The following is a 9,626-nucleotide window of genomic DNA, read 5'->3' on the forward strand; positions in this document are numbered from 1 at the left end:
CAGGTCTTAGATGCTAGGTTTGACTGCGAGGTCTGTTTAGAATTAGGCCCAGACTATCAACATCCCTTCATCAACTGGATATAAGTAGCGACAGGTGTTGCCTAGACGGTGGCTTCAATCTTACTGTTGTATTACTTTGTAAAGTCTTTTGTGAATAATTAATAAAATGGTTGCTTGTATAGTTCAGATGTAGAGACCAGGGGTCTTCCTTTTTACCAAAAAATACAATATTTATAACACGTGAATATTTGAAAGTTATTTTTATTTCTGGGATTGTAATTTAAATACTGTCTACAGATTTATTAAAATACCAACAAGTGCAAAATGGGCCGCACAGACCACTGTCCATTTCTGGTCGCGCCTTTGTTCTAATATATTAAAATGTAGTTATCCACTTTAGACATCAACATGTGTAGGTGGTCGTGGGTTTGAAATATGGTGCCCACACTATTCCGTCTTAATTTTGGTTTGTATTGACATGCGGAACACACCAAGAGTTGGCATTTTTCCACAAATAAAAAAAGTAGGTGTATTTTTGTAAAAACGCGTCGGGCCAAGCATCAACTGTCACTGACAGTGGACCCTGTCCACGCATGCACGTACGGGATATGTGACCGTATTTGCACGGCCATGCGAGTTCGATGACCATAATTACATATTTTATAAGTTTGTACATCAAACTTATCATCGTGTGTAATTTCTAAGACTCCTAGTGCATTTTGATGAATGAAAAGTTCCTTTCCTACAAAAAAAAAACTTCTAGTGTATTTATCTCTAATAAAACCGCAAGTGGAGTCAGTTTTTTCACTAAAAAAATGCTAAGTTCTGGTACTCGGTCCGGCACAACTAAAATTCTAAATTTCGGCCATTTTAGCCAAGTCTAAAATAAGGCATGTGTCGTCCTATGGTGATCCGACTAATATAATCACATGATTTTGTTGTAAGATATATTCATTTGAGCGACAAGTAATATGGATGGAAGGAAGTAATAGAATTGCAATTTGATTTCAGTGGTAATGTGAGAATCTCGTCGTTTGTCTGGTGTAGTGGGATGGTTGGTATGGATATGGTCAGTATCACAGGCGGAGAACTCGGTAGGGCGAGGTGGGCCGCTCGCCCTACCTAATTTGCTAACCACTCAGATTAATCAATTGCATTGACTGAAAACAACACCAAAAATATAAGAACTACCGTAGCCACGCTATTTATAAACTATATCACTTAGATCTTGGAAGTATTTGAAAAAAAAACTTCAATTTTAAAAAGTTCATCATTTTTAAGAAAACTTTCAACAATTTTCATAAAAATAAATTCACAAAAATTGAAAAAAGTTCACAAATTTTGAAAAAAAAAGTTCAGCAGTTTTGGGAAATAGTTCATCTCTTTTGAGAAAAGTTTTTTCAATTTTAAAGGAAGTTCATCGATTTTAGAAAAAGTTCATTGATTTTGAAAAAGGTTCATATTTTTTTAAAAAAAATCATCAACTTTGAAAAAAGGTCATCGATTTTCAAAAAAATCATCAATTTTAAAAGGCCCAACGTGGAGGAAAGTGTGTGCGGCGCCTGTTTACGAAAAAAGGAAAAACATTACTTTATTCCGAGAGAGGGTGTTGGCTTCTGTCTTCTTTCCTTCCGGTTTTCTTTATTTCTTCAATAGGTTTCTTTGAATTTTTATTTTTTTTGTTTTCTCCGGTTTTATTGTTTCACACCGTTTTTTCATTTATTTATTGCTTTTGACATTTTTTCCTTCATCGGTTTTCTTCAGTTTTTCATTCTTCCTCGTTATAGTTTTCTTCACTTTCACTGGTTTTCTTTCATTCTTTATTATACTTTGTTTTTTTGTTTCTTCCTCCTGGTCTTCTATTTTCTTCGCTTTCCCTTTCTGGTTCTTTTATCTTTTTGTCCATTTTCGTTGGCTTTATTTTTCTCAACATATGTTAAAAAATTTCAGTACAAATTCAATATTTTTGTATACATTAGAAACATTTTTTATATACATGTTAAACATTTTGACATACATGATTAACATTTTTAGAAAACTTATATATAATTTTATCTCCAGTACATATTATAAATATTTTGGTATATATCTAATACATTTTTTTCTAATACACGTTCAATATTGTTTGAATACAAGATTATTATTTTTTAACACATGATCAACATTTTTCCCATATACATTTTTAAACCAAAATAAATGTTTGATTAACATTTTTCTGTACTTATTTCACATTTTTCAAAATGCTTGATTAATATTTTTTAAATACAAGATTCATATTTTTAATACATGTTCAACATTTGTTTCATACACGTTAAACATTTTGAAATGCTGGATTAACATTTTCCAAATACAAGATTAACATTTTTAGAATACATGATCAAACACAAGATAAAACATTTAACATTTAACATTTTCAAATTCTTGATTAATATTTTTTTTCAAATACAAGATAAAACATTTTTGCGCCTTTTTTCACTTGTGTCTTTTTTTCTTTTTCTTTTTAGAATTCACTCTTGCGTCTATCTAGCCAGTCCCTATGCTGATGTAAAAAAAAAGCCAGTCCCTGTGCTGGGCTAAGCCCCTTTCCTCTGCATTCAGTTAGGCTTCATTTCTCTGTCTCCTCTTCTCTTCACCTTCAGTGCCTGCCCCAGTGTGCCTGGCGTTACGGGCGTGTTTCTATTTGGCGACCTGCGCGCCGGAAAACGATGAAACGCACAGCCGCTCGCGGCATGAGCTCCCACTACGTGTATTCTGGGCTGGCCCATATGCGGGCTGGGCGCCCCTCTTTCTTTTTGTATTTTGTGTTTCATTTTCTTTACTTGGTGAGCTGTTTAACAATATCAATTTCAATTCTATTGCGGGATTTCTATTTGAAAAATGTTCTGAATTTAAAAATATATCCAATATTTCATAAATGTTCATAAATTTAGAAAAAATGTTCAAGATTTCAAAAAAAAATCATGAATACATAAACATGTCCGTGAATACAAAAAATGTTAGCCAGCACAAAAACTGTTCAAAAATTCGGAAAATATTTTTGAATCAATAAAACGTTTGTGAATTCGAAATTTTTTCATGATTTCCAAAATATAGTGAATTCATAAAAAATGTTTGAGATTCCAAAAAATGTTCATGATTTTGATTTTTTTTTCATAATTTTGAAATTATTCACGAATTCGAGAAAATTTTGTGAATTTAAATAATTTTCATTAAATACCAATTTTTTCATGAATTCAAAAATGTTTTGAATTAAAAAAATTGTTCGCAAATTAAAAAAAACAATGAATTCATAATTTTTTTGTGAATTCACAAAATATTTGTGATGTCAAAAAATGTTCGCGAATTTGAAAAATGCTCATGATTTTGAAAAAAGCGAATAACAATATTTGTATTCTGAATCGCTTCTGATAAATGTGATAAATTTTTGGCCCAGAATTTTATATGTTTTGTTAGCCTTATGAATTTAGTAGTAATGACCTTTGCACTATACACTTCATTGACAGAATGATGCCAAATGTTCTTGACAAGCTGTTGAAAATCTGGGTGATCAAGCCAATAGTGCTCAAATATGAATAAGTTTCACTTGGGTATAGAACTGCCAATTTGTATGATACATGGAGTATGATCAAAAGTGGTCTTGGCTAGGGAGATGGCCAAATTATTTGGGTATGAAAGGGTCAAAGCTTCTATGGAAAAAACCATTCCAAACGCTAAAGAAGAGAAATATCTTGCATATAGCTCCATGTATAGTTTTTTTGCTTTATAAGGAATCTCTACCAAAAGCAAATGACTGGTGGCTTCACTAAAGTGCATCATATCTTGTGTGTCCTCCCTTCTTTGTTCCTATTTTCTGGATATCTAATGAAGTTAATGTCCCTCACTATGATTCAGTTCTGATCATCTGGCATTGTAATGCTTTGAAATCAATCAATGAAATTTTTCTTGCTGACAAAGGCTACAAACATTGGTTAATATCCAGGAATCACCATTGTGGATTGAAGTAAATGAAACAGACAGGGAAAATTGATTTTGGAATATTTCTCATTTATGAATATATTATCATTCTAGACAATGAGCAATCCTCGAGAGTCCCCCACAGAGGGCAGATATTCAACTTATTAGTCTTCTAATAAACAAGTTTTTAGAGCAACTTCAATGGGGCGACCCATTTTGTCCGCCGTTGTCCATTTGGGTCGGCGCGGACAAAAGAGAAGGCAAACGCGGCGACTCAAACCCAAATGGAGTCCGCTTCGCGTCCGCGCCGACGCATTTGCGGCCCAAATTTGTGCCCCAGATGTGTTGGCGCGGGCGCGGAACAAACGCCATGCGCACCTTCTTGGTGTCCGCCGTGGCCCCACCTGGTGGTCGTCCAACCGCCCGCCACCTACCTGGTCAGCTTAATTTATGACCTCGGACCCACACGTCAACGACGTCGGTCATCCTTTTTAAGCCGACCGTGCGGCGGGGCCGTCCTCATCCAGCCAGCCCCGTCCCCATCTAGCCACACTCGCTCCCCCGTCGCCGGCAAACCCTAGCCACCCCAGTCGTGCCAAATGGGGCTCTTCTCCGTCGCCGACAGCAGCAACAAGGCCAAGAGCAAGTTGCCTGCCACCCTCTTTCCCCAAGAGTTTCTCCCCCTCCACCGGCACCAGCTCGCTGGCCGAGGCATCGCGTCAACGTGCCGATGCACCATGCGGAGTGGCACCGGCAGCACCACGTGCCTCTCCCCGTACCCCGACGCCACCCTGCTACACGACTGGCACCTAGATCCGGAGAGGATCCCAGTGCCGACGGTCCCACGATCGGCTAGGGCGCACGCGGAGGAGGTGCGGCGCCGGCAGGCGCTCCTGACGCCGGAGCAGCGCCGCGACGCCGCCTACGCCTCTGACTTGCCCAACAGGGCGCACTGGTTCGCCTTCGAGCACGAGGAGGCGAGGCGCCGCGGCGTCCGCGAGGTCGATCGCACCGTGCCACTGCGCCCGCTCATCGTCCGCGAGGAGGACTAGGCGACGGAGGCCGCCTACCAGGCTGCCCTTGCGGCGGTCTACCGGGAGAGCGAGGAGGACGAGCGGCGCAGGGCGGCGGCGGCAAAGGAAGAGGATGTGGCATACGAGGCGGCCATGGCCCTCTCTGCGGGGCGACTGCGTCCTGCCGCCGGTGACCCCGCCGTCCCCTGTGAAAGCCGAGCCGGAGCTGAAGCCAGAGCCGGAGCCGTCCTCCATCGAGCGCTACTCCTAGACGGGAGTAGTGCGCGAGTGGGTCAGGACGCCGCCTGTCTGGGTGGGGGCGACACCGGCGCAGGAGGCGGCGTACCTCGAGCACTAGCGCCACATCCGGCTGGCCGAGGAGTGCCACGACGGCGAGTACCTCGAGATGCTCGAGCGCGACGCCGAGGCCGAGCAATGCGACACCGAGGAGGAGGCGCGCCAGGCCACGGCGGCATAGGCGGCCGCACAGCCCACGCCCGACATGAACGCCGTCTGGAACCTGGCGTTCTCCTGGGCCGGCCCTACGCCGACGCTCATCGAGCTCACGGACCCCGAGAACGACGACGCCGACGCCTAGGGCAGCACGCCGCCTCATAGTTTAGTTTATTTTTAGTTTTTATTAATGCTAATGTGGACGCGTGGACTCTCACCGGCCTTTGTGGCCAGCTTTAATGTATAACTATTGCATGTTTTCTTTTTTTTATCTCGCGCTGTCAAAAATGGATCAGGCCAGTGTTAGGCGCACGCGCCGACCCAAATGCGAAAGCGGATGTTCGTGTCCGCCTGGCCGACCCAAACGGACAAAAATCGCACAAAATCGCCGTCTGTTTGGGTCGGCCCGTTGAAGTTGCTCTTAAAGCATATCTGATCAAAGAAATCTCCTTTTGTTTCTTGAAGATAAAGGACGGCACATCCTATTTCCGCAATCTTGTTAGATAGCTAGGGCAGTCCTCTTTTTATCAGAATTAATCCTTCTTATATTTGAATTTAGGATTTTCCAGTCCCTATTCATGACAATATTTATAGCACACACAATATGATAGCCAGGTATACCCTAGGCACTGCAACCAACAGCAAATATGAGCAACTGACCATAATGTAACTCTGTCCTGACATAACCCACAGTACATCCACGCAATAACCTCTAACATAATATTGTCCTATCCGACATTACAGTTCATCCACTTAAACATAAGGTAAACATAAGGTCTTAAGAGTATTATACATCCATGATAACACAAAAGGCTGCTGAAACTAACTGGACTTGAGCTTTATTATGAACTCTGAGCTCTTTGCTTCAGTATATTGTCAGGGCTCCACTCTTCTGGCCTTACCCAAAACTCCTTTTGCTACGTCTGTTTCTTGAATCTTGTGGCCAGCTTTTCTTCAGATGCTCATTTCCTGGAGAGAGAGTACAGTGAGATAGAGAGATGATTCAACGGACTGCAATCTTTTGGCAAACAATTCTTGGGTTACAACAATGCTTGATGCAGTAATTCACCTCTTCTAAAGGGATTTGCGAATGATATGGACATTCATCACATACTTCTTCTTGTTTCTCAGTAGCTCAAAGAGGCAGGCATCTCCGAGCCTCAAGCTGTTGCCACGCGCAAAATGCTTCCACCCTCTCATAAGCCTTTTGGTTTTGTTATTCTTAACACGACACCGCACTTCCCACTTCTTGCCATGGCGCTGAAGGGTCAGCATTTGTTCCTTAAATGGAAGGTATACTTCAGCATATTTTCTTGATATATCCTGATAAAGGGAGAAAGGATCTTTAGTAATGCTAACTCAAAGCAAACATCATGGTGTAGTGGACTATCTGCACATCCATGATATTACCATTCTGTAGTCTAGTAGCAAAGTTCTTTAAGTTTCAATCTGCTCCAACTAGAATTTTCTATCCCAATGGTTACATGACTGAAATACAACTTCAATGAATATGCAGAATAAGCCAACAACACTTGGGTAAGACAAACATTGTTTTTGTAAGTAAAATGCAAAGATAAACAGCCAGATTGACCACTCATTAGCAATACAGTATCCATTCAAGAACAGAGGTTTTAACTCACAAGGCTACGGTTTGCTCCGTAAATACTGCTCTTCCTTATGACACACCCATAAATGGGGATTTCAGAATTCATAGCTCGGATTTTTTCTTTAAGTTGCTTCTTCTGCACCCGATTTAGATTCAAGAGGGTGCCATTTGCGAGGATACAACCTGGCAGGGAATGATCATCTTCTGAAGATGAAATACCTCCTAAACAAAGAAAATAAAAGTCATATATGAAGTTTTATGGGGCATAATATATGGCGGGTTTGACATTGTGAATCATAACCTGCTGAATCTGAAGCAGAGCTCGACGAGCTGACATGGATGAGTCATTCCCCTGCCTTGAGCTATCCATACTTGGCCTAATTTGTCTTCCACAATGTGGAAATTTCATGGGAGGATCGTGACAAGTGTTTACAATGTCATCAGTGTTCCCCCACCAGTCTTTAGCAGGAGCAGCATTTTTCATGAGATTGCACGCCGGAAGTTTCTCGCAACCGCTCGGGCCAAAGATCAAAACCTTCAACTGAGAGTGGCCATCATACTTGAACACAAGAAAGTCCCCCCTTCTCAAGTTATGGGCACGAGCAAACGCCTTCCATCCCGAATCAAGGACTAGTTTCTCCAAATTCTTGGTAATCTGAACATCAAAAGTATAACCATGGCGTGATACTAGCTTAATAGTTCGTCCTCTTTTCCCCCTGAAATGTTGGACAAACCTATCTGGTATGATCTGTAGGAAACAAGGTAAAGCACACAAGGTCAGGAGACACTAAATCTGTTACACAGAACAAAACGCTGAAGAAAGCTCAGCTGCTATATTTCAGATGCGAAACAGAGTAACATGAGAGAACAGAGGGTTGTCCAGATCTGACCAAATTTCACTCCCAGAGGTTCCTCTTTTGTTTCCATAGAAAGCAAGAACACAATTCAGACCAACTGAAAATAGCCTACCATTCTCTCATGGAAGTCGCCAATCATAACCTTGAAGAAACGCTTATCTTGTTCCTCTGTGTGGTTCCAGTAGCGATGTTCATCCAGCTCCTTGTGTTTCTTACATGGCTTGCCCATCTCCTAACCACGGAATGGAACTACAACAAAAACGAACCGTGCCTGAATTTTTTAGGCAAAGACGCAAAGTACCAACTAAAAGTTGAAGAATCATTTCGGAAAATAGAGGAAATTGCAGCTAACAGGGTGAAGGTAAAACGAGAGCTCCCCTATTTTATAGGTCTTGCAGTATTTCAGAGGGAGGGAGAGAAGAGTTGAAGCATACCAGTGATTATCGGAGATTCAGAGAGAGAGAGAGAGAGAGTTAACGTTCTGAAGAGTGGAGAAAGCCAAACGTCAGAGAGATTAGTCAAGTAGAAGTCCAGCGCCTCTCCGACTTCTAGACGCCTACTAGTAGGTGTGCCTGTCAGAGGCGACAAGACTTGACAAAGGATGCGTTGGGGAGAGTGTATGTGGGGGGTGACCGGATGAGGTTGCGTGTGAGTATCCTTTTATAATCCAGAAATTTTATGTTAAATATTTGAATATTTTAAAATAATAAATGAACAAGTTTTCAGGTTGCGTAGTAAGTTATTTCATTTGTAAGTACAATACGAATATTTATAACATGCAAATATTTGAAAGTTATTTTTATTTCTAGGATTATAATTTAAATAATCTCTTCAGATTTATCAAAAATAAACAACGAGTGCAAAATGGGCCACACAGAGAACCGTTCAACCTTTGTTCTAATACTAGTAGAATGCCCGTGCGTTGCCACGAGTTTTTGAAATATTTTGCTAGAGTTATATTAACATAATGCATGTTAAATTTTACACGTAGAGACAAGATAGCACGGGCACAACCGTGTAATAAGTGAAGCCCACTTCACTTACAATGTAAATTGATGAAAGAAAGGCAAATTGATGCTGCATATATATATAGCGATGATCCAACTAAATATTCATTACAAATTAAGCTCTACTTGATGCGCTTAAGAAATTCTCGCACAATATTATGAATGTTGTCTTTAGCTTTATTCGCATGATATTCGAGCAAGTATAATAAAAACTTATTTTTCAACTCATACCCGTCCCGCATAAGCAATATATGTTGTTAGTAGGAGTACGTCATGTCGAAGGTCTTAAAATGTGTACCGGAGAATACTCACCATTCAAACCGGGTGAAACAATTCTTTAACGTTCTACCAGAGCATAAAGAAAAACAAAATTGTGAGACACATCCCTGGAATTTCCTAAATTAATGTTATATTAAAAATAGTGATAGTAAAAATAAATGCTTGTATTTTGATTGTTATGATAATGAAATATATAGATTTATTACCATTCTCTGCTCGTTGGAATATCTGGTGGAAATAATGTTGCCATGTAGATATATCAGAATTCCAGCCGAATTGCTTTATTTTGAGTTTGTCTTTGAATTCGCTCGCAAATCTTTGTAATTTCACTAAATGCTTTAGAGTTTTAACCTCTGGTGACTGTGATGTACTCCCTCCGTCCTAAAATATAAGAACGTTTCTAACACTAGTATAGTGTTAAAAACGTTCTTATATTCTAGGACGGAAGTATGTATTA

At 40.5% G+C, this 9,626-nt stretch overlaps 1 pseudogene; it reads right to left on the minus strand.

The window, feature by feature from the left end:
* Window positions 1-6,485: 6,485 nt before the first annotated feature.
* LOC125549142 lies at window positions 6,486-8,133 on the minus strand (annotated as a pseudogene).
* Between the last annotated feature and the right edge of the window lie 1,493 nt (window positions 8,134-9,626).

The sequence above is a fragment of the Triticum urartu genome, chromosome 3, assembly GCF_003073215.2.
Source record: "Triticum urartu cultivar G1812 chromosome 3, Tu2.1, whole genome shotgun sequence".
In the NCBI taxonomy this organism is placed as follows: domain Eukaryota; kingdom Viridiplantae; phylum Streptophyta; class Magnoliopsida; order Poales; family Poaceae; genus Triticum; species Triticum urartu.